This window comes from Columba livia, chromosome Z, assembly GCF_036013475.1.
Source record: "Columba livia isolate bColLiv1 breed racing homer chromosome Z, bColLiv1.pat.W.v2, whole genome shotgun sequence".
NCBI lineage: Eukaryota > Metazoa > Chordata > Aves > Columbiformes > Columbidae > Columba > Columba livia.
Genome location: NC_088642.1, coordinates 34167554 through 34194196, shown reverse-complemented (window position 1 = coordinate 34194196; position 26643 = coordinate 34167554). Strand labels below are relative to the sequence as shown.

General features: G+C 37.6%; 1 long non-coding RNA gene across 6 annotated transcripts in view; it reads right to left on the bottom strand.

The window, feature by feature from the left end:
* Positions 1–1535: 1535 nt before the first annotated feature.
* Positions 1536–26643, bottom strand: part of LOC110361464 (uncharacterized) — a 65855-nt gene continuing 40747 nt past the window's right edge. For 5 of the 6 annotated variants that reach the window (XR_010468831.1, XR_010468833.1, XR_010468832.1 and 2 more), the window contains 2 exons: positions 9548–24479; positions 1536–8994 (listed from right to left, as the gene is read on the bottom strand). This is a non-coding gene — a long non-coding RNA (uncharacterized LOC110361464). The remainder of the gene's footprint in view (positions 8995–9547; positions 24480–26643) is intronic. The other variant, XR_010468829.1, reaches the window with a different exon arrangement.

Below are 26643 nucleotides of genomic sequence, written 5' to 3'. Positions count from 1 at the left end.
TATCTGAGGCTAACTCTAGTCAAAGCCAAAGTAGATATTTTCCACACAAACATTCAAAGAAAATTAGAAAACATGTATTTAAGAGAAACACAACCTTCTCCTCTTCCTACCAAAATATCAAAAATATTTTGCCTTTTATTAAACAAAGTATGCTGAAGCAGGGAAACAAAATGGCCAGTTTTTCTCTGAAACGTTGATGGGCATACCAGGAGAAATATCTTCATCATCACTTCTGAGTTTTGTGAGAAATTAATACAGAACTCTTTCCCTACATTGTCTCTGTACCCTGTTTCCCCAAAACTAAGGCCTACCCTGAAAATAAGCCCTAGTATGATTTTTCAGGATTTTTGAGAATGCTCGAAATACAAGCCTTAGTCCAAAAATAAGCTTTAGTTATAGTTCATTTTAAAAAGATCAATTTAAATAGTGTTCAGGCAGCTATACATGTAAAAAAGAAAGCATCTTTTTGAGCAAAACTTAATATAAATTCTGTCTTGTTTTCAGGGAAGCAGGGTAGTATGGCACTAAAACTTGTAAACACAACTATAACTCAATACCATTAGAAACAATGTCTGAATTACTGCTCAAAATTTGTATCAACTATGTGATCATGAATGCAGACAGCCTTAATTACTTTAATAAAAAACATCTGTGTTGTTGTGGGCTCCCATTTGCTTCTCATTAATGATTAATTTTTAACCATCTCACAAGACCAGTAAATTAATTAATTAAAAATAATTAATTATTGGCTGATAAGAAATACTAATAAATGAAACCTTTTTAACATTTGCTTTGCATTTTACATTGTCATTGATGTTATTTATCTATTGCTTTGTGTCATGTTATTGAACAAGCACTTTTTAGTCAGTGAAAGCTTGCTTGAAGAAATTAAAAGCATACTGTATAAAAAAACAGGTATTTTCAGTGTTGTAAAGTAGTGGATACATTTTATAAAGACAATAATTTCTCTAGATAATTACTTTAAGTATTGTCCAGCATGTTAGAGATTTGACTGAGTAGGGTGCAATTTACTCTAGATGGTTAGTAATACGCTATTTTTTAAAGTTATAGCTGCTGCTTCCTTTCTATTCCCACTTGTCAAACATTAATCCTTTCATAAATTGCACTCTTAATTAGAGATGATTCAGGGCACTATTTTATTACTCAAACTCTACTGCCACTTCTGCTTCAGAAAGGTCTTAAGCTTTAGTATTTTTTTTTTAAGTGTATCTGGATCTTGCACATGTTGCTGACTGCAGTCCACTACCATGAAAACATATCAGTACTACAAGGAAAATATACTGAGATTGGTACCACCGCATCTCCTTTGTGACAGAATAAATTGACTTCTGCCAGGAAATAACTGTCTGAAAGCCAGGTAGGTTTGTAATGTGCAGTAATCCGATGCAATAAAGAAAGGGCAGTGGCATAAGACAAGAAAGATTGCATGTTGAGTTGATGTGTTATTTTTGTTCCCAACACACTGATAGTTTGCTTCACAACAACCATACAAATAGCTCCACCAGACACAGGGAGGAGGTACAGAGGCTTGTTTATTATGTAAAGGTGCTTTACATTCTTGTCTTCCTAAAACTCCTGGGCATTCACCAAAGCCATGTAACATTGGGTACCACTGCTGCTGTCTCATAGATGCACCAGAGGTTAGAAAAGCCTGCAAGAGATTGCCATTCTCCCAAAGATGAAAGGAGATAAATGTGTGACAATACACATATCTCCTTTGGAGAGTGCTATGGAAAATAAACCCCGAATCTCCTGAAATGTAATTATTTGAAAGCTTCACAGAAGATTAAATGAAAACTTTTTTTTTTTTTTCCCCCCACAGAAATGGAAATATTTCAACAATATTGGATTGTACCCTTTGGAAAATGAAACTCAATTGAAAATTCTTGACCGTAAATTCTCAGGCTTTGAATTTATATGGCTTACAGTTTTCAGAGTAAAATTTCTCAAATGTGAAAATCTATGCAATATATTTTGGTTTAAAAATACTACAGCCATCATTTCAGACAAAGCTTGGATCCTTCAACATTTTTTTGGATGTAAACTGGCTGGAATTTAATCTTTTGCCCCATATTGAAATATAATATGCTGTATTTGTGCTTATTGCTTGTGATAGGGAAATACAAAAGCATAACAGTTTTATTTTGAACTAGTAAAACTGTAGAAGAACAAAAGTCCTTTAGATAAAATGAACTATAAAGACAATGAGTCTCTGAAAGATCTCACACTAAATTGATGTCATAAACATATGGAAATAATTCCAAAACATATCTGTGCAGTAGACTCAGTGGAAATAAACAGATTCTTCAAATTTGTAATTATCAATTTTTATTTATTACCTAATGAATACTCAAAAATGATAAAGCATATTATCTTCAAGTTCAGAGATAACACTTAATATATAGACATAGCACTTGAATTCTATCCTTGACAGACATAATACAAAGTCACTTAGCTGAAATACTGGTAAGGCTGTGAAAACACTTCAAAAGATGTGCAAAAAAGACAGTGTGCAATAAAATAATATAACTTTACTTAAATATATTGCTGTTACAGAGGAATTGCTTAAGTATATATCAAGACCCTTGTAAAAGTCATTGGGTTTACAAGGTCAAAATGATTAAAAATAACACAGTAAGGACACTAAAGACACAGCAAAGAAGCTAAGTGATTTATTTGTTTTGGTTTCACAGAGAGAACAGGGAGGAAATGTCTAGTTTAGTGTTGATCTCTAAAGATAATGAAGGTGAAGCACTCTCAAACACAGAGACATAAAAGAATAAGATAGAATAACTCCAGAAATAGTATTAACATAAATTACTTGGGCATGATGCCAGAGCTCTGCAGGAACTTCTGAACATTCAGGCTCAGGTTAAGGATCCCTGGACATTATCGGTGTATAGATTGAGGGTTAGGACCCTCCAAGGCCATACCTTGTTCTTTTCACCTACCTATTATATATGAGCCTCATTTGATCTCCTATAAAAGGGACAAGTTCTTCTCGAAGTACAACACAGTAGATTCAGTGAATAAAAGTGGAAAGAAAAGTGCATTCCTGGATAAAAAACTGCACATGATGACCAAAGTAGGACTGAATGTCTAGGCGTCAGTAGAGAGATGGGTGAGAAGAACTGTTAGGTGAATAGTGGAGTCCATTTTCCACAAATATTCATTTTGAAGCTGTAATTAGTTCATTTCAGCTCTGCTATCACCTTTTAAAGACATGCTTTTATTTCACCAGCATGAATGGTACCAAGAACAGCAATCATGAAACCCTTAGTGTAAATCCACCCTCTAGGAGCAGTTTCAACCTGCAGAAATTCATGACAGCAGTTCAGAGACCACCCACTGCCAGGCAGCTGTGATTAACTGGCACAGCACAGGGCTCAGTCCTTCTGAGTTCCAGCCCAAACCTCATGCATTTTTCTCATGTTGAAAAAAACACAGCATTCAATGAAAGGCAACAAGAGAAGCTGGACAGTGCAGCTGGGAAGCAAGTCCAACCCCAACTCCAAGCCATAGATTTCATCCAAAGCTGGGTTGTTGTAGGTAGGCAGTGGGGTGTTCTTGCCTTGTTCATAATCCCACAGGCAACAATACCCTCATCTGTCACCACCATCAGCTTTCCTCTCCCTAGAAGAAAGAATCTAAAACCAGACCACCTCCATAGGAGGGTTTCAGCACTAAGCTGGTCATGGTTTGAAGGAGGCAGGTGCAGTGACTACAGGTGGATTTGTAGACCTTCCATTGGCAAAAACAAAGAAAGTAAATCAGACCATATCTTGATAAGCATTTTTGCAAGTCTTAAACTACAGAATTTTTTTATCATTGTTTTTGGTTTGGTTTGGTGTTTAATCACTCTTTAATCACAGCATTCCAGAAAGTGCTTTCAGATAATTATACAAATTGTAGTAGAAACTTTGTTTGCAGTGAGTGACTTGTAAAACTCACTTCACCTTGGAATTTTTAATCTAAAGAGATTTAGTAACACAATGTCATGCAGGCACCTCAGAAATCAATTTAGGCAGGTGATGAGCTCCAAACAGTCTTTATTCTAACCAGAACTATTTAGGAGAGAACAAACTAGAAATGGGATTTATCCAAACTTATTCAGCAGTGCAGCATTATAAAACACAGATTTGGAGACCAGTTAGGTGTTCAGTCACTACACAGCCAATTCAGACACAAGAGATCCCAAAACTCCAGAAGAATGATTCAAAATGCTTGTCTTCACACTCATGCAAAGTGAAAAGTCTCAAGGGTATGCAGAAGATCGCTTACCAATAAGGCAAGCTGTCTCAGTCCTTGAGGAATGTTCCTTAGATGACATCCCAGTCTAAGAAGGAAAGTCTTCCACTGCAGACCCACTGCTCCAAGAAAGACCAACTCAATGGATGTGTCCAAGTGAGCTCCATTTATACCCTAGTTGAATCTGAGCTGTGGTCATTTATGGTGGTGGTCCAGAAACTTCACTCAACCAAGGCGTCTCTTTGGTCAAGGGCCCTGTCTACTGACCAATGGCCCTGTGCATTATCCTAGTGGTTCATTGCCCTAGAAGCTTCTGGTACTTTGTGGGGAGGCAGAGAAAGGAAGTGCATCTGCCACAAGCAACTACCATTTATAGCAGCATTTTGGTAATATGTCCATTATGAACTTAAAATGCTCCTCAGATGCTTCAGAATACAGTTGCCAGCTGAACTGACGTAAAAACATGTACCTTCTGTGACAGGGGCATTTATTGCGTGTTGAGTTGGCAATGTCACACAGGAAAAAATATGGAGGGAAAAGTAAATCTGTGGTGCATTCCCATGTTCTGTGCTAGCTGCACCTCCTGCCTGTCTCACCACGGAACACATTCTGGTGTTAAAAGAGCTGTGTCTTGATCAACGTCACTGATGTCCAGTCTGTCATCTCAAAGAAAAGGAGCCTAGAAAGGTCCTCCAGTGTGCTTCACAATGGCTGTCTCTGAGCTCAGTAGCCAACCAGGTTTGAGGCCCAATATTATTGTTGACTGCTCCTTCTGACTACATTAGTCTTTTATTAATCAAAAAGTTGTTTCTCCAGTCAACATCCAAGGCAAGGTCTATAAGAGGTAGCTTGACAGACCCTTAGCTAGAGGCCTGGCAATAATCTGCTGCCTTTAGATATCCAAGGAACCAACAAAGCAGGTGTTTGCACAGTTCGTCATCAACAGGGCCTCACATGAAATTTGGGCAGTGTGATGCCCCCCTTTAGTAGCAGAATATTATGGTCTCCACCATCCATCCTACAGTTAACAGTTTTAGTGCAATAACACCCCTTGATTCTGCCTTAGGGTTGCAATTACCAAATCAGCCTTTATCTGTTGGTAACGACTGGTTTGGAGAACATTACTCTACATGCATTAATGTCACCATAGTAATAAACTTTCATGTTGTATAATGCAAAAACGTATTAACCTGTCTAATACAGCGTATTAAGCATATGTTTTTTCACTGGAGAATGATTGTCTACTAGCATTTAATACCGTTATCAAAGGGACAAAGATTAATTTTAAAAGTATCTATTCTTGTATTAAAAGAAAGCTAGCAATAAGCAATAATAGGTGGCAAACATAATAATACATCAAAATTTCAGGGAAATTATTCTGATTAATGCCATTAGCACAGAGCAGATCTCAGTTACATTGCTTACCAGTACGTACAGCAGGCTACATCAGAATGCTAATTTGGAAATAAGGCTGAATCTTCCAGAATGTTCTCCATTTGCCTGATGAAATCTTCAGGTATACAGAAGGTAATGCTCAATAAAACACAGGCATAAACCTCCTCCAGTTACCATACTTTAGATAGCATCCTTGCAAATATACACCTACCCAGTGTTAACTCCCATATCAAAAAACAATTCTAAAAATTAACTCTGGCTAAAAGTGTTGGAGAGAACTGAGACTGCACATACCCAGTTATACAGAGGTGTAGGAAAGAAAATTAAATTCCACGGCAGAGGTTTTTGTTACTGGCCTTCAGTGTTACAGTGTTTCTTTTTCAAAAGGATGGAGGAGCAAACTGCCACATCCTTGGGAATGTGACATCCTCTCCCAGGCCTCTGCACCCAGTGGCAGAGCAGCCCCACCAGGAGGGTGACTAACAGTGCTGACCACTTGATTTTCACATCCCAAAACTTATCATGAGTTCTGCTTTAAACCTTTCCGTGCTTCAGCTTTTCAGATACAGATTTGGTCTGTCCTTTCTAAAACATATAATGCATTTCACTTCTGATTGTCAACTTCTGTCACACATCTGCCACAGATTAGTTAATAACTTTACCCTCATTGTGGATGTCCATATGTTATAGCAGTGCAATGTATTTAACCCTTGCAATATAATATAAATGTTGGGTTTCTGCATCTCTCTGTCTGCTTACCTTTCCCTGCAAATATCATGAGTGTCTCCAGTAAACATCTCTTAGCATCTGATGGACTACAACAGCCCTACTAATTAGTCTGCTATCTAGCTGCTAACCAGCTTCATTCTGAAGCTTCACATCATACCAGTTACAGAGACACAGTAACTAGGCTTGACATTTTTCATGATTTTGTAACATTACTGAATCTTAGAATGGATAAAATCAGTCAATTGTTCAAACCTGTTCAAAACAAATAAATAAAGGATTACCAACCTCACATGGGGATGGTTTCCAGAGGTTAGAGTACCAAAAATTGTAGTTATTTTTCTTTTAACTCAGGATTAACCATAGATTCAGGCCATTTGCTACTACTGGAGACCACACCATACCTCGGTAAAATGGCTTTATGTCCTGGTTTTGCCTGGGATAGAGTTAGTTTTCTTCCTAGTAGCTGGTATAGTCATGTGTTTTGGATTAAGGATGAGAATAATGCCTTCTCCTTCTCTGGAGACATTCAAAACCTGCCTGGACACATTCCGTGATTCTGTGATAACACAGTGATGTTTTAGTTACTGCTGAACAGTGGTTATACAGAGTCAAAGCCCTTTCTGTTTCTCACACCACCCCACCAGGGAGTGCACAAGATGTTGGGGGGACACACAGTGTTACAGCTGACCCCAAATGACCGAAGGGATATTTCATACTATATGGCATCATGCTCAGTATATAAACTAGGGTGAAAGCTGGCTAGGAGTCCACTGCTCAGGGACAGGCTGGGCATTGATTGGCAGGTGGTGAGCACTTGCATCATGCATCACTTGCCTTGTATATTCTTTTATTGTTATTATTACTGTTATTTTCCCCTCCTTTTCTGTCCTATTAAACTTTCTCTATCTCAATCCATAAAGAGTACCAAAATTTACCTTTTTTCCCAATTCTCCCCACCATCCAACTGGGATGGCTGTCTAGTGTTCAGCTGCCTGGTGGATTAAACCACAAAACCTTCCTCCTGGAAAGGTTGTTATACCTGTACAGTCATAACAAATCTACTTAAATTTGGCTTTGTCTTTTGTATAAGCTTTGCATTTCCTACTGTTTTCTGTACAAAGCAAATGTTAAACAACCCAGCGTAAAAAGTACACGACTAAATTACTAGATTAAGCAATCCATATAGTACTGCTTCCAGAAAAAAAAATTATACCTCAAAGGTCTGTGTTAGATACTGATTTCATATTAGAACTGGACCCTCATACTGCCAGGAACAGCTTCATAACTGTACTGCTTTGAACCAGAAAAACATGTGAACATAACATTGGGCAACAGCTATTCACATCGCTTATGTCCTTAAGCTTGTCCCAACTTTCAAAATGTCTGTGATATTCTGTCAATACACTTCATGATAACAGCAATACTTCATTTGGATAGCCTGGCTTTGCCAAGTGCTAGATTTTCCAACTAATCTTATTATAAGATATTTTAATTCTGTTTGACAGTCCAAGGTAACTCTTTCCAGGTGTCAACTGCAGATATCATGTATTTTTCACTGTGAGACAGATTATATCATTAAAACTATTTTCACACCCTTTGAGTATTGTCAGTTAGTCTACTAGAAAAAATAAGACCTGGAACACATGGGATGCAGTGCCATTTCTTGAATCAAACTCAGGCATCTTAAATAATCTACTACAAAACATGGATGGTTTGCATGAATTAATTAGATTGTGCTTTCATTCTTCACATTTTATACTCTGTTTCAACATGAAAGGTGTAGTAATGTAGTAGTTGTAGTACATTTTGTGTCCCCAATAGAAACACTCAGTAGTTACCTATAATGAGACTGATTGTGGGAGGCCTAACATCTAGAATATTAAATTTTCTGTATTCTTACCTATTTCTCTAATATTCCTTTTACTCACATTCTGGACAGTAATAATAGATATTTCAGCTGATAAATGCTGAGGAAAATAACTAAAACATCATAACATATTTCAACAGAATGTTCTAATTTTTTTTTTTATGTTACTGCATTTATGGATTTTTTCTGGTATGAAAGGTCGTAATACTGAGTATTGAGTGCAATGCCCCCATACCTCACAAAATTCAGTTCTTAATGGAACAGCTAATCAATAATGCAGATATTAAAATTCAGACTCAGGTAAGTAATGATTATATATAGCTATTAGCCAATAATAAAGCATTGAAAGTTTTGAAAGACTTGAACAACTTCAATAAAATACTGAAAATTTCCAGCATGTAAGGTCAATTAGTCTCAAATAATCTATAATATTTTAGATTTAAAATATTTATACATAATGTCACTCAACTGATGCATTTGATGATATTAGATTCTATAATATTTTTACAGTGGTATTCAGATGCAAATTTACCTATCTGTTTGTTCATTATATTGCAGTTTGCCATTATAAAGCTAGCAATACTTGCTTATACAGTGCAAAAAACCTTGGTACAAATATAGTTATACTACTGAAATCCCTTAGTTTTTCCTCAGATTTTCTTGAGAAAACTAAAAGTTCTTCAAGACGTGACTGCAAAAAATTTGCATGCTCTTCTGCATTTCTCTTATGACACCTACGTTCAAAAAAAAAAAAAAAATCTATGTTACAAGACATAACTGTGCTTTCCATTTTCTGCAACTCTTCCATTACACTCAGTCTTCACATTTAAAAGAAATGCTTGAGTTAACAGACTGGATTTAGTCCAAACAATTTTTTTTATATACTGCTGTCTACCAGCCTGTCTTTTTAAAACATGAGTAGAGCTATTCACTATTAGTGTTAGGCAGGTTACAGCTGAATGAGTCAATGTCTAGAAAACCTTCATATTATCAAGCATGGTATCATGTACAAAATATTCCTCAATAGAGAGTTTATGCAGTAAACAATCTCAGTTTGAAAGAATGTGAGAATGTGGCCCTCATTTGATTTTCATGCCTAAATCACTTATATTCAAAGGTATGTCCGTACATCACTACTGAAAAACAATCACAAAGAATTATATTAATATAACCATCCATGCACTATTTCTGAATGGAGGGCAATTCTGTATCTACAGTTTATTCTAGTTTAGCTTCCAAAGGTTATTCATATCCATGATGACATTAAGATAAAGCAATTTTCATCACCTGTTTTGTCATTAAAGCTGCTGCCTTCTCCCAGTATGGTTCTGATCTTAGATACAGAGACTGCAGGGCATTCTTTGAAGTATTTTATTAGCGTCAATATTTCAAGTCTTTGTTTCTATGTGTATGGCACAATAGAGTTGTCATTTTTTCAGAGAAACTAGAATGCAAATGTTGATTTGTCAATGTTACTTCACACTTCCATGGCCATAGGCCATTTAGGCCACCAGATTACAAAATGAGATAATCATGCTGTATTTTACTGTTTCATTTTTCTTCCGACTGTAGTGAGATCTTCAGATCAAAAGCTATCAGATATTTCTATGGAAAAAGATAGGAAAAACATGAGACAAACATTTGCAGTCTTCCTAAGACATTGGGTATGTAGGCAAGGCAAAGTATTGTTAATGAGAAGAATTTTATCCAACTAAAGGAAGCAAAATACTCCTAAATAATTGAGGAAATAGCCAAGGTATAGGCAAGTGGCAGGGAAGTCCTTGGACTGCAGGGAGGAAGGGGAAGAGGGAGGTTACAAGCAAAGATTAGTAGTAGTTTCAGCAGCTCCTCCAATAGTCTTTTACAAAATATTACATCCAGAGCAAAGGAAAGGTAGGACAAGAAACATCCATGCAACAGTTCTCCTAGGTGCAGTCCACATACCTTGGCCACAAGAACCTCCAGTTCAGAAGTGGAATTAGCATCCATAGATGCAAAATAATGGTTTAAAATTCTACTTGTAGTCAGATTTTTTTTCTGCCATAGCTTTCTGTTTCTAATATATCACGATACAACAAAAACAAACAAACAAACAAACAAACAAACAAACAAAAAAGACATACTTAACATTCAGGAAAAAATAACAGCTCCACTGCAAACAGTCTGGGTATGACTACTATTCACATTATGACAGCAACAAATAAGACTCTCAGGGTGTATTTTTGATACCAAAGGTTAGCTTGACTTTAGTATTACTTAGAGAGTGACCGTAATCAGGCAGAGATTCATGTGAACTACAGCATACAATAATAAAATCATAGAATGGTTTGGGTTGGAAGGGACCTTAAAGACCACCTAGTTCCAACCCCACTGCCATGGTCAGGGACACCTTCCACTAGACCAGGTTGCTCAAAGCCCCATCCAACCTGCCCTTGAACACTTGCAGAGATGCAACATCCGCAACTTCTCTGTGCAGCATGTTCCAGTGTCTCACCACCAGTCCATCTCCACTTGAATGACAGGATTTCCCTGCCTGCCACTTACATTTGACAATTTCACTGTAACTGAAACAAGGTTTGACAAAGAAACACTTCATTTCACGTTGTACCGCCTAAATTTAGGGACAGCAAGTCTATGAAAGAAACATGCCGTTTCTTTGGAGCTACAGAAAAAGGAGATTATGATGAACTATGTAAAGTTAGGTATTTGTCGAACAAAACTTATTTTTTGCCTGCAGTCTTAAGTTACAGGATATTATTGTTACAGGGAAAATTTCTGATACTGTGAAGTTAATAATTATCTTATTTTCATCGACCTCAAAGAATTCCAGGAAAACCAATAAATACAGGTTTTCATCTTTCACAGGAAAAAGAAAGCTAAAAATGATTTTTGGAAAGAACAAGAATGCTGATCAAGTTGGGGGAGTAGTGGGGGGAAATTGTTGGAGATTTTTATTTTATTTTTTCCTAAAGGTATAATGATTATGTGAACTACAGGGTTATGGAGTGTTGCAAATTGATAGACCTGATTTGAAATACAGGCTGTATGAATTTGGGTCCATCTTTTTGAAACGCACTGTATAATGAAAAAGTATACAACTCAAAAAAAAAAAAAAAGTTTGAAAGAAATTGGAAATAACAATTGAACCTGAAAGTTGTCATAGATGGAGAGCTGGCATCAGAAAAAGATACATCAGTAACAGATAAAAAACCTGAGACCCCCTTGATGAGAGTATTCTCAACCCTGAGAGTACTGAGGTTCTCAATATTTGGGGGGCAGCGGGACGGTAATTGAACTTCAGCTTTGTTAACCTTCTGAAATGTAGCAACTACTGTGTGCATTTGAGGTAAAATTCATCATTTACTCAGAGTGAAAAGCTAGTGCTTTTCTTTTCTGAAGAAATTCAGCAAAAGCAAATCAATGATGAGCAAGGATTAAAGGATATATAAAGACGACCTAAAATGCATGTCAGACTGAAAAGAATGAGAAACTACTGTGCATACTAGTTCAGTTACACAGAAAAACAAATTAATATTCATAAATTAGATTCAAACATACACTGAGTGTTTAGAGACATTTCCCATTTGTATTTATATTTTTTTACTACAAACAAGGGAAAAAATTAAAGAAAATATACACAACCCTATAACTTACCCATGTGAAATAATCAGAATTGCAAACAGAGTCTGGCGGGTAATAGGTGCAAACAATTTAGTTACAAAGGTGCCTGGGCTTAGATAACAAAATGTACATGAATTTGCATCTGTTCATTATGTAACATTGTCTTAAAGTATATTTCTGCCATTTAAGTATCTGAACTCAGAATATGAACTTCATGCCTCAAGTCATACTTGTATGGCTAATTGTTCTCTTTGTTTTCTATGCAAGGTGAACCATGGGCTGTTGTTTTACATGTGATCATGGCCAGCAGATAGAGGGAAGTTACTTCCCTGTGCCCGGCACTGGTGAGGCTGCAACATGCTACATCAAGTTTCAGATCCCTTGAGCCTGATCCAGAAGGGTGGTGAGAAACCAGAAGAGGCTCAGCAAAGGACTACTAATGTTGTCATTAGCTAGGAAGAGGTTGACGGAGCTGGGCTTACCTCATATGTGATCTAACAAATGCTTTGTAGCTTCCCAGGTATAGATTTTTAAGTGTACAACTTCAGCCCTGAGAATTGCTCTGTGCTGTGTTTGGAGCTGAGTGTCACATGAAGAAACCAACAGCAGAAGTGTCAGAAAGAGACTCCAAGCTAAGACTGTCAACATTTTTCTTACAGTCTTTTCTTACAGAATTTTCTTACAGTCTTTTCAGCTACCTCCAAGCTAAACAGATTTTCCAGGTAACAGGAAGAACAGTGTAGGGAGACTTGACAGGTGGAGCCAGCTCTTGAAGCTAATAAGTCAGAAGGGAGAAAAGCAAAGAAAGAGCAAGTTCGATAAATACAGGCCACACTGCAGTCACTCTGTTTCTTATTGACAAGGTCTCAAGGAGTTGTGGCCATGAGAGCCTTCTTCCACTTAAGGTTGCCTCCAGCTGTGGAACTCTTTCTGTCACTGCCATGTTTACACAAAACATGGAAATTAATGACAACTTAAAGAGACTATACTTATGCATCTTTAAATTACTGATACCAACACTCAGAGAAACCCTTCACGCTGTACCATCCATACTTTTTTTTTTCCATTTTATTATATAAGTAGTGCTTCTTTCATGGTCACTATTTACATTATTTTAAAGATTTCTACATTTCTTTCCAACACACAAGCCATTCCTTTAGTTGCACTTTTCACTGGAAAAAGAATGAGGCATAAAGCAGAACAGCTCTCTTCTAATTTGTTTTAGCAGAAGATCATTTTAGCCATCAGTGTCTGCACCCTGCTGAAGTATAGTTTCCATTTCCCTTCTCAGCCATGGATAAAACAAAGCTGACAACAAATGTTTTTCTCTGTCAAAACATTTCTTCTACTTTTCAGTGCACAGACAGCTTAAGAGACATAACTTAGGTCAAGATTACAACAACATTCTTCTTGCTATCTTAATATTGGAAAGGTATTTTCACTAGATCTTTAACAGGAGTATACTAGATTAAAAACATGTCATAGATAAAAAGGGATTTCCCAAATGATAGTGTCAAATGGGAAAAAAAAATAAGCTAGCTGGTTATCAGATAGGAGGGGAGAGGGCTAGGACAACATTGTCTGCTAGACCTTGTCAGACACACAATGTTCAGCTGTTTCAAGAGTCATTCAAGCACATTATACACAGAGTTTTGGTTGGCTGAAATGCAGCAAGCACATCTTAATTTTCTACCATGACTGATGCTATTTTAACTTCTAGAGAATGGCTGAAGCAGACACAGACTGTTTATGCCAAGCCTTCCCTTCTACAAAATGAGTTATGGTCTTCTGTAATGTGTCTCCCAGACATATTTTTCCTGAGGATTATGTAAATAAAATCACTGTAACATATGAAAAACCCATACTCACAAATAAATTTCTATGTGTCCCAAATATGAAGCTGTAATACAGTTATCTTTCAAGGACTTACTTCTCAATAGGTAACACAAAGACTACCAATATAACAAAATGCCATACTGTCAAGGTTTGATTGCAGGATGACAATAAATGGTGGCAGATGCTTTGTTAACTCCCCCTCCCCCCAGCCCCTTCAGCCCCGCTTCCCACTAAGTAGAGGCGATAGGAGGACAAAAAGAGACAAAGAGAGAGAGAGTCGGAAAAAGTTTTAAATGTTTTACTAACGCTACTAATAAAATAGAGAAAATAATACAAAATATACAAAACTAATCTTGACATTCCCGGCAAAGCTCCACACTGCTCCAGCAGCAGCACAGCAGGCACCCAGAAGTCCTGGGTTGGACGCTGCAGCAAACCGGAACTGGATTCAAGGATGCAGGGTCTGTCCCTCAGATTTGCAGGGATGGCAGACAGGGTCCTCCCCAGATGTCAGCCATAGTCGAAGAAGGAAAAAAGGGACAAGACACTCGTGATCTCCCACTTTTATATGGTGTTATGATGTGGATGGGATGGAATACTTAATTGATCGGTTTTAGTCACCTGTTCAGTTCGCTCCTCTTTGTCCCTCTCATTTACGGGACGTGCATCCTTATCTGCGACCTTGCATTCTATTGCTATGTCTACCAGAACATGTATCCACCTTCAAAAAAGTGCAATTACTAAGAAGGGCTTAGCTGAAGGGAAAATTCACTATAAGAGAAACTGGTCTTGTTTTTAACAAAACCAGGACACATACTTATACAGATGCTGCAATATGAAGTCAAGTCAAGCCTGGGCAAAGCATTTTTAGAAAGCTAGTATAAAAGCAAAGCAAAAATAACTATTTACCTGAGACAACACACATTTTCCTCCTAAATTAAACAGATAAATAGACAAGATGTTGTTCAGGTCAAAGACGAAAATGTGCTTGTGCCTTTCTTACCAACAACAAAATTGCTACTCATGCAGAAATACAACTGGCAGTGAAGACTGTTCTAGCCAATGTGAACAATAGTGCATCTCCACAAGTGGCAGGGATTGGGGAAGGGGTTTTCTGTCCCTAACCTGAAAGTCCATTTAGCCACATCACTGAGATCAATTTATCACAGATTGCAAAGGCTTTTAAAATGTACCAAGACCTCACCTTCAGCTGTGTGTCTCTGCCTGCTTGTACCTCACCCTTGCACATCAGAAGTGCAGCTCCCTTGGTGTTGCAAAAGACCTTACAAAAACATTTAATCTGCACAAAAAAACACGTGCCTAGAAAGTGCAGAGCTGGGGGTCACAGGAAGGGATAATGTATTTAAGCAAAAGTCCAATGAAATGTTATCCTGGTTCATAACTTCCTTGCCTAAATCACATTCAGTTCATCTGAACAAAGTGTTTATTTCAAATTATGAATTTGTTACTCTTTTCCTTAGCTGCAGTCTGAACAACTCTGCTCTCCATGCATTCCAGTCTAGATCCACTATCTAGGTAGCGGCCTAGAGAGTTTGACAGAGTAATTCCATTTTCTACCATAACATATACATTGATGATAGGACACGTTTGCACAGCAGGCCTAATTATTGCCTCCTAACTGAACAATTATTAAATATTTTTCTCTCTTTTAAATTGCTAGTATAATGTGAAAGGTTTCTCCCATCACTGACATGTATCCTTTCAAATGCTACATCTTTGAAACCGACATAAATATACGCATTTATAATCCTATATCAATTAGGATATGGGTGAACCACTGTCAAATCAATTTAACTGTTAAACATTGACCAAATCAGGTCTTCATTTCCATTTCAGCATCCATGTAGGAACAATCACTTCTTTGAAAGGATTAATTATTCTACTTAGTCCACACTGATGTGTTAATTTCACACATCATCATGCTAAACTAGATTCAACATACCACTGGATTTCATAAATTAATGTTTTCTTGTCTACAGTTGCCACATTCATGTGTGTTTTTACATTCAGAAACATTTCACAGACCACAAAAGCAGCTTAGGTAATATCATTAAATGCACAGATTTATAGATTAATCTTGGGTGAAGGAACCTCTGGAGGGCCCTAGTCCAACCCCCTGCTCAAAGCAGGGCTAATAACGATCAGGTTGCTCAGGGTCACGTCCAGTTGTGCTTTGAGTATCTCCAAGGGTGAAGACTCTGCAACCTCTCTGGGCAACCTGTTCCAAAAATTTTCCATGCTGACATTCTTTCTCATGTCGAGTCAGAATTTTCCGTGTTCTAACCTGTGTCTGTTACCTCTTGTCACATCATTCCATACCTCTCAGAAGAATCTGGGTCCATTTATTCTAGTCCCTTGTGTTAGATAATCATAGAAGAAAAAGACAAAAGAGAAAATAAAGCTATAGTTGACACAAGATTTCCAGAGAGTTCCTTTCTTTTTCGTTACAGTTTTCCATGCTCTTCACTTAAAAGCAATCAAATTGCTATTGATTATCCCATTTATCTTTGTCTTCTATTTGTGTCAGCTATAGAAGTAAAAAGCAACTAGCATTTGGTCAGGGAAAGATGAAAAATTTATGTTTTCCAAACTACTCAGACTCTCTGAACCTACAGATTAGACAGAACATCCTGTAAAAAAAAAAAAAAGTTTTCTCGTAAGATTTTCCATTCCTTTTGCTTGTGCTCAAACTATAAAAAATAGCTGTTCAAGAACAGTTTTTCATATGCTGTTCTGGCCATTCTTCTTCAGACCTTCGCCTGAACCATAAAAATAACAAAGCACAAACATGAAAAATAAATCTAAGGTTGGCATTCCATTCAAGTTTGGGCAATTGTGTGACTTTTTACTTTTTCAACAGGATGAATTTACCTCTAACTGCATTGTTCCCATGTGATCCATGCCAAGCAGACTCAGAGACTTTCCTACTACTCCCAGCTTCTGTTTTTAATTTCTGTAGGATGTATTCAATGGTATGCAATTCCATCATATCACCAGTGTACTAGTAACTAGCACATTTTCCTTATACAGGACACTGAGAAAATGCAGGATAAAGAAAGCCTGTAACTGACATTTGGGTTGCATATTCTTGTAGACATCCCTTACATTTCTGTTCTGATTTCACCTTATTCTTTTATTCTTTGCAATAACTTTTTTAGAGACTTGAGACAATGGAAATAGATTTCAGTTCTGCAAGACTGCATTTCATTTTTCTTTTTGCTTCTGGATTTATAGATGCATTTTTATTCAGAAAGAATGTTAAAAATCATCTTTTGAGTTCAGTGTCTTTATGTTATACCTTTTCAGTCTAAACAAATGGTAAACAACTACCATGGGAATAATGATTTAGATGATGAACACTAATCTCATCTGTGTCCCAGAGGAATTAACCAAGGTAGGTGTAAATTTGTATCTATTCACTCAAAGTACATCCAGATAAGAATCCCATCCACAACAGCGGTATGTTCACCTTCTGAATGCCAAATCATACTAAATTGGCATGAGTGGTTTTAACTACTCCATTGAAATTCAATGACGTTTTCCACTCCTCATGAATCTGATCACATGGTAGACAAGAGCACTTAGCTGCATCTCCAGGCACTTCCTGTGGAAGAATAGAAACACACACAGGACTTTGCAGAATAAATCTTCACAGAAGGTGAAAGAATAGAGGCTAGTTGGGCTGAGGCCAATTGCATGAGGTTCAACAAGGCCAAGTGCTGGGTCCTGCACATGGGTCACAACAACCCCAGGCAGCACTACAGGTTTGGGGAAGAGTGGCTGGAAAGGGATGTGGAGATGTTGCTCAACAGTGCCTGAATATGAGCCAGCAGTGTGCCCAGGTGGCCAAAAAGGCCAACAGCATCCTGGCTTGTATCAGGAAAAGTGTGACCAGCAGGACTAGAGAAGTGATCTTGCCACTGTACTCAGTGCTGGTGAGGTCCCGCCTTGAATACTGTGTTCCATTTTGGGCCCCTCACCACAGGAAAGACATTAAGGTGCTGGAGCAAGTCCAGAGAAGGGCAATGAAGTTGGCGAAGGGTCTAGAGAACAAGTCCTGTGAGGACCAGCTGAGGGAACTGGGGTTGTTTAGGCTGGAGAGAAGAAGGCTGAGGGGAGACCTTATCGCTTTATACAACTACCTGAAAGGAGGTTGAAACAAGGGGGCCTCAGTCTCTTCTCTCAAGTAACAAGTGAAAGGATGAGAGGAAATGGCCTCAAGTTGGGCCAGGGAAGGTTCAGATTAAATATTAGGAAAAATTTCTTCACAGAAAGGTTGTCAGGTGTTGGAACAGGCTGCCCAAGGAAGTAGTGGAGTCACCATGCCCAGAGTTGTTTAAAAGATGTGATGAGGTTCCTAGGGACATGGTTTAGTGCTAGAGTTAAGGTATGGTTGGATTTGGTGATCTTAAGGTTCTCTTCCAACCAAAATGTTTCTATGATTCTATGATTACACCTCTTACAAATAGCAAGAACATTTAGAAAACATTTTAAAACTTTCCAGAGGTATTGCTTCTTTATTCTTTCTTTTAATTAATAGGTCAGCCTTTATCACTACAACAAAATACATTTTTCTTTTCCCAAAGATGATATGTATTCTTGTTAATAGAGACATTATGTATACTTCATTACATGCTAATGGATCATTAATAGTAATTTCAGGTGGTTGAAGGCCCTTGGTCTTCAGCCTTACATATACAGTGTACCCCAAGTATGTATTTATAGTCCATTAATGCACCATTATCCTGTCTTGCTGGTTTATTATTTTACATGCTGTAAATCTGAAACAATGTTATTTCAAAGTATTTATCTAGAAAAGTGGCTGGGGGATGGGGAATGGTGTAGAATTTCCACTATGGGCTAAATATCTAAAATAGCATTTTGTAATAAATTGAAATTGCATATACTAAAGAAAATTTGCAGTGTCTTATAGTCGTATTTGAGTTACGTAGTGCTATGAACCCGAAGAAACATCGCTAAGCTACACAAAGACAAAACTCCCTTGTTTACTCTCTACTTTCCTTGCACAAAGTTCCCAGCGGTTTCCTTCTTTATGACCCACACTTTCCACCCCATACACTGAAATACCAGGACAGATGAAACAGAGATGTGTACTCAACTAATACACTGCAGACAAAGGGCAGCCCTCCAGGCCAGCAGAGCAGAGCAGTGGAGAAACAGCAAATAGTCTCACATTTCTTTTCCAGACAACATGTCAAGCTGTTTGCAGTCTTGAGCAACTTTCAGTTTGGATATATGATTTATACTTTTCAGATTATCTTCACAAAAGACAGAGATAATCAATCAAATACTTTTTTAAACCAGAAAATTTATGTCCTGAAGCCCAGAGTGCAGCCATGAGCAGTATCAGGTCACTGAGCTACAAAGAGTCAGATTATTCACCCCCTGCATCCACAACACTGTGAGAGTGTCTGCACAACTCTGTCTTCCAGTAACTTACAGAATCTTGTATTAAGAGTCTTTTGCCCCTCATTCCATTTTCAGGAAAGTATATTTCTAGTTCTCTGGTTCTTGTCCTAGCACACCCGAAGGTATTTTGTCTAGCTCCTTATACGATCTCCTATTATAAGTTAAATCACCACATTTGTTTATCTTATCAGGAAAAGAGCCTTCTACATCATTTTGATACCATACTATCACTCTGCTCAATGCTCTGGATCAGAATATCTGACGTTGATCTAATTATTCTTGAGTAGGTTCCAGAGCAATAAAAAGGGTGAAGCAAGAGGATATTCACACAGAGCTGTCATTATGATCATTAGTGTGACAGTAAGTGAGACGCAGACTTGCAGAGGTCTACTCAGCTGGTAATCCAGATGGGTAATTTTGAGTTTGTTTGCAATTTGGAAAAATACCATCACTGTTCATTGCTCTCAACTAAATGAAACATTCAATAAAATGCTGGGCTAAGGGTTGCAAACAAATTCTAAAGCTACAAACTATGGTATTTTAACTGTATTTCCTTGATGAGTAAATCTGAATACTGGACCATTGCCCCAGCCAAAGATGACAAACATTAGTGAGTCTTACTTCATGGACAAGTTGATCAGAAAAGCACATTAGAGACTTGTGCTGATCTTGCAATACACATGTATAGCAGAGCACAAGGTCTAGCAGAGAAGTTCCCTGTTGTAGAAAATCTTCCAATGGGCTGAAAGATGCTTGGGACCCGGTCCACTTCCACCACCTAACCATCTCTACAGCCCCTTCCTATTACCGGGGAGTATGACAAAGCCCAGAGAAAGGTGGAATAGCTCAGGTAAATTCATTAATGTCTGCTGTTAGAGCTGAGGATGAAGCTAGCACTTAGAACCAAATCAGAAAAGCTGAAATTACATGACAGATTTTTAACTGAGGATTTATACATTATACTGGGTCAAACATTTGCAGACTGTGTGGAACCCTTTATATCAAAAATTGTAGTTCAAGTAATAAAGCCAACAACGTGGTTCAGATCAAGTGTTCCATGTTCCCAGCCAGCCACAGGAAAGGACCTAGATACACTCCCATTCTGGGGGAACATGTCGCATCCTGCTGTCCATCATGCTCTACCCACCCAGATTACATAGCACAGATATACTGAAGACCTGGAGAAGTGTGACTCTACTGAGACAGTGCCATGGGAAGCTGGAGAAAAACAACAGATGTACTGGCAACATGAACTGGCCAGTCTCCAGAAGAACTGGGACTGGAACCTGCCTCCACATACTAAGCACAGCAAAGTAAGGTGGAGACACTGTGGAAGGGAGTCTGGGATGTCCATGTGTTCACAGACACTTAAAATCTTCCAAGAAGAAGACAGACATGATGATAACACATAACTGCTACATACAGATGCAAATAAAAGTTGATTCATATCAAGATAAAACTGCATTGTACTGGATTTCAGTGACCAGCTTATTGAATAACACTTTCCTCATAAAGCTCAAGAAGGAGCCTTTCCTGCACTCTTTATCTGTGACAAAACAGAAGAGAATGCGTGTTTTATCATTTCTTTGAAGTGTAGCCCAGAACGAAACTGTTGTCTGAGTCTGAACATACACTGTGCAGAACATGAGTAACCCCTTTGAGATTAGAACAAGAGCTTCTGTTTCCTAAACGAATATAGTTAGTGGAAAATATAGCACATTTTCTCAATGTTAGTTTTTATTTTTTGTTTTGCGTAGATCTAACCACTCAGACTTTGTTGAGCCTGCAAAAAAATAAATCTCTTCTGCATATGGGTACTGTTTGTGAAGACATTCATTAAAATTGAATCATGCAGAGCTCCTTATAGGTGCAGCTCCAGGGAAATGTAATGCTGTGCAGCAAAGAGATCAAGTTCATCCCTCAGTTAAATGTGAAGTCTCCGCATGTGGCAGCATGATAGCCCTTATTGGTGCTTCTTTGCCACAAGCTTAGATGTGGTTGGTCTCACACAAAAAGCACTATTCCAGAAACTTGGAACTTATTCTGTTGTCATTTATCTCTGTTTTGCACATGAACAATCCTAGTAAACATAGTGGGTTTTTTCTGACACATTAAAGAGGGATCATTGCTATACACAGCAGCCAGACAGGTCAGCTCTTGAACTGTCCTAAATCAGATCAACTTGCATGTGAGATGTTTTGAATCAGAAAGACTTACTTGCATATATCTTATCGATATAAACTGTTAAAATAGTTTTTCTGTGTTTTTGCTGGGTTAGTAATGTAGGTAAAAACATAAAATAACAGTATTTTGTATGCTGTGTCAGTTCATACTTTCCCCCTTCATGCCAGCCAAACAGCTTCCTTTGAAAATAAATAGTCAATATGAACTCGTGCAGAATTGTCATGCTTGCTGTGAAAGGATGAAGAGACACTGGAGCTGAAACACCTCTTCTAGTTTACCCTCGGTAATAGCTGCATTATTATAGTATAAGAGGCAGAATATGGAGGGGGGATGGGGAGCAGAATACATGTGTAGTGTTTTGCTTCAGAGAGCTCTTCTACTCATTTTCTTGCTGTCTGCATATGAAAGTGCCCAGCTGGCAACTTTGCTTCTGATTTATAGCAAAGGTCAGTTAATCCCAAGCAGGCATTTTGCTAAATATCAAGATATCTCCCCATGTGTTTTCTCTGTCTGGCTCAAAGGAAGCTGGAAGCATTAGCAAGGCTTACAAAGTAAGGTGGAGTGATGCCATCTTTAATCACTATCACTCACAGTAATCCTGCTTCCCAGTATTGAATATTTTGTGAATCATAATTAAGATTATACATCTACAGGGGTTCTCCATTTGTCATAATACTTCTCTATAGACAGATTGATAGGAAAAACATCTCATCTTCATCTATTGCATGACTGCTATACTGCCAGGCAAATAATGTGAAGGGGAGAAAGTACACTGAGAATAATCCTGCAGTCCCTACTAACCCTTAGCAGTTCCTCTGAGGTCAACATGAGATTTGCATCATGACTAACACATCTTAGAAATACCAGTTCTCCACATCCATCACACCTCTGACTTAAAAAATATGAGGTTTTCTAAATATTCATTAAAAGTCTGCAGAAACAACAGTCAATTGTTGTTTATTTTCTAAATGTAAGCAGTAGTAACAGTCTCTTCCATGACAGGAAAGAAAAATCAAAACAAAACAAAACAAAACAAAAAACAACAATAACAACAACAAAAACAGCAAACAAAAGAAAACTATAAAGCCACTACAGGGAGCACAAAGCAAGTGAGGAAACTTTACAAAATAGTAATGGTAACCTGTGCTTTTATCCAATGTATCCAATGATATGAAATAAATGGAGCAGAAATATCAACATCAATGTTTGTTTAAGTACACATTAACAAGAATGCAAAGTATAATAAAAGAAGATAAAATCTTGGCAGTAGCCCTGAAGGAAATTGCTGAAGTGTCCAGAAGCAACCCACTGTAACCCTTTCTATATTAAGACAGTATATCACACCTGACAAGAGACCAAGGAAAAAGAGAGTCATAGAAGATGTTTTTTCACTTTGGGTTTTGGTTTTTTTGCAATGATCTGTGGCGTGCAGGCAACACTTCATGCAAGCATGTGGATCCTGAAATTTATACTGGGTATAAGAATCATACCTTTATTGAAGCAGAAAACTATGTTTTTCCCCTCAACCACATACCCACAACTCTAATTCCAGTGTAGACAGTATATCAATCAGCTTAAAAATTAGCATGTACTTATAGTATAGAACAGCCAATACTTTGCAGAGGCAAACTCTCAACGTAATTAATTTTTTCATTCCGGAGTCTGTATGCTTTACTAGGGCCGTGAAGACATCAGCATTACAGAGTGTGACGAGAACTTCAGTAGGCTAGCAGAGCAACAATGATCCTTTTGAAAGGTCTCATCTGAAAGGCCCTACACTAAGTTTCCTATTAATCCTTTTTTCTTTTGAAGTAAGCTGAGCTGAACCCACTAAAATGTCAGAGTGAAGCCCAAAAAGGGCAGACGTTTTTGAACAGAGAGCACAAAAAGTCCAAGGAATATATAAGCCATAAGCCTTTATTTAAATCACATCTGCATTTTCCTATAAAACTATCTGGAAAAAAAAAAGGAAAAAAAAGAGAGAGAGAGCTGTCTCAGCACTTTATTAACAATCCAGCTACAGTAGTGCACCTAAAAAAATCATGCCTGGCCAAAGCTTATGTTCCATGCAACCACCAGGAGTATTGCCTCAACCATTTAGTTTTCAATTTTCACAACACATCTCAGATTAAAGGCACTGACTCAATAAAGAGAGAGTTTCAAACAAATCTGCTCTGTTCCAAAGAATGATCTTCCCTTAGGGAAAGAGGTTTGGGGTGAAAATCCAAAATATAAGATTGGCCATCTCCATATTGCTGTGGAAACATCCATGAAAAAGACTTTTCCTTGTGTGAGGAAATTTTCTCAAAGGGTCTGCTATGTCTTCTCCACATTACTTGGATACAACATGGTGTGTAGGAAGAAGTAATTATTTCACTCATCTAATGGCACTGCAGTAGCTCCATGAGGCAGGGCCACAAAAAACATGTTGAAGCTACATCCATCTCTGTCTTTGCAGTCTGCACTGAGTCCATCACAGCCAGAGCAGGATGAAATAAACGTGTTATTCCATACTGTTGTTTTACCATCCTCTGATTAAAAGACACAATATCTTTACAATCCTGTCAAGTAACTCTATACTTACCTTTTTGTAGAAACTGTTGATTTCAGACACATACAGCTAATATAAAAGAGCAGCTGCATCCAGAAATTTTAAATTATGAATATAAGATTATGTTAAATGGTTGAAGGAGGGAACATTCTTGAGTTTTGCTTGGTTTTTGCTAGTTTTATTCTTCTTTTTTGAAAAAAATGCTGAAAAGAAATACCCCTGAGAACTGTAAGATCTATATAACTGTAATTCCAAGAGCAAATAACAGAAATTATTAATATGAAACAGAATGGATGATTAACATCCTTTTTGTGCTAAAAGCAGAGGTCTCAGTGTTCTGAAATGGTCCAAGTTCCTGAACCAAGTGTTGGTCGACTTCCTTACATCTTTTTTTGCTTGAGGATGGCTGTGAAAACCTGATTCAGAAGATACTTTACATCTCTTTTGACCATCACCATTAAGTCTATAGCAAAAGTCCTAGGCTACTATTTCTGAAATCCTTGTTGCTGTTGTCTCTGGAGCTGATAACCAAAGTAGCAGTGGGTAGCTCCTGGTGACACTTTTCCACTCTGAAATCTGTAGACATAAAATTATCATGTCATACATTTCAAGGACAAAGATCACATGTATTCTAGTTTAGCTATGAGACCCAGCATAGTTGCATTTGACAATGTTTGATGGCTTCCATAATTTTCAGGCATCAACTCTTGAAATTAATTCAAACTGGCCAGCTGTAAATTTGCCATGAGATACTTTTAATATCATGTAGCAGTGAGAAGAAAAAAGAAAATATAGGTTCAGTGCAAAGTAAGTCTGAGGACACACTGCCATGGAGGTTTTGAACAAGTCTAAGAAATTTCAGTCTAAAACAATTTTCAGATCTCAAGTTTTCAGAGCACTTAAAGAAAGCTTCAGATACAGGATTTTTCCAATTTCCATTTTATACAGAAGAGGCCAGAGCAGGTTCAGAAGAGCATTTTGAAACACGCATCTTCTCCTTACCTCTCTTGTAATTACTCTCCATTGAATAATTATCTAAGAAAAAATGGGTCAGGAGTTCATCACCTACATTAACTGAGTATCTGACAAAAGGTCTTACTCATTAATAAAATCACAATTGTTACCTAAATTATATGAACAAAACAAAATAAACCCCATAAAACACAAAACCCATAATTGCTGTACTGTTTCCCAGCAGTTAGAACAAACATTTCCTTCATGCTTCCCCACACACTGCACATTCCACACACATTTACAGCAAAACTCTTGGGTAATGCCTTTCTGTCTCGGCAAAATAAAACCACAAGAATATGAGACAGACAAGACAAGTTGTACTCCAAAGGTTTTCTAAAATCTGTTTTTGAACTAGAAAACAAAAAATGCATGACATTTGAGGGATTTAACCAACATAAATCCCAAAGCAGCAGTTGAGGACAGTGCATTAATTTGGTTGGCAACTTTAAAGCAGTTAAGTGGTAATAGGTATTAAATTAAAGAAAATGCCATTGAACTGGAAGGGTATAATGGCCCTAAAAGATTCATTATTCTTTGGGGAAGAGGGTGTCGCCCCGCCAAGTAATACAATAAAAATCCTTCAATTCAGAGGCACACTGATAGTTCAGCTACACTTTCCTTTTCTCTTGTATTCCACTAGCTGAAAAGTGATGAATAGAAGATTTGTGAGGTCTGATTTTTGGCATTTCCTATGCTTTATATATAATAGGCTCCATTTTCATTTTAAAATGCAGGTTTAAAGGTGTGAGTATTGCTGCTGATGACACAAGTCAAATGCAAGCCATGCTGGTGTACATTTGCTGAACACTCAACTGCTGGCTATCAAAAATACATAGATCTATAGACAAGAATTTCATTAGAGCAACTTCTGCAAAAGGCTATTGGTTGCTCATGGTCCAATTTGTCCACTCTCCCAGTTTTCACCTGTTTACCTTACACACACACACATAAAAGATATCTAAAGGGCAATCTAAAGAAAGTGCAGTTACCAGAAAAACATCATATTTATTTTCATTTTTTACACTAAATATATGTTGTGGTTACCCAGAGTCAATGTACTCACATATTCCACCAATATCTTTCATGATAAGCAAAAATTTTGTACTTTTCTTTCTTAAAAGCATTACTGATCAAGAAAGCATCAGCAAGGGGAAAAAAAAAAAAAAAAAAAAAGGTAAAAACTTCTAGGGTTATATAATGTTAAGAGCAGCTAGATTGGGCAAGTCATAGAGTTACACCATATTTTCTCTCCCGAGACCCAGGTAAGTAACAAAGCACTTGTACGGATGTTCTACCAAGTCGGGCAGTCACATGACAAATGTGGCTTTCTTAGAATAAGTATTGTGATATTATATTCTGAGGCACAGACTCCTGAGAAGGGATGAGAGTCATCTATAAATCAGCATTCCCAACGCTGATTGCAATAACCAAGAGTACAATGCTTCCAGAGACAATGCTTCATGGAACGATACTAAGAAACATAACAGGTAGCTAAATCAAAGGATGTCTCAGCAAGATACCTGCTGTAGAAGAGAATGAGTTGTACACTTGGTTGGGGAATTATTCAACCAGCTTTGTGACAATTCATTTTAGGTAAAGATGAAGGATTTTTCATGTATCCAAAACTAAATGAAGTTCTTTAGGTTGCTGTAAAGCCAGTCTAGCACATAATTTAAGTTCAATATAAATATATTTATCAATGACATTGCAGGGAGGCCCTAGGATG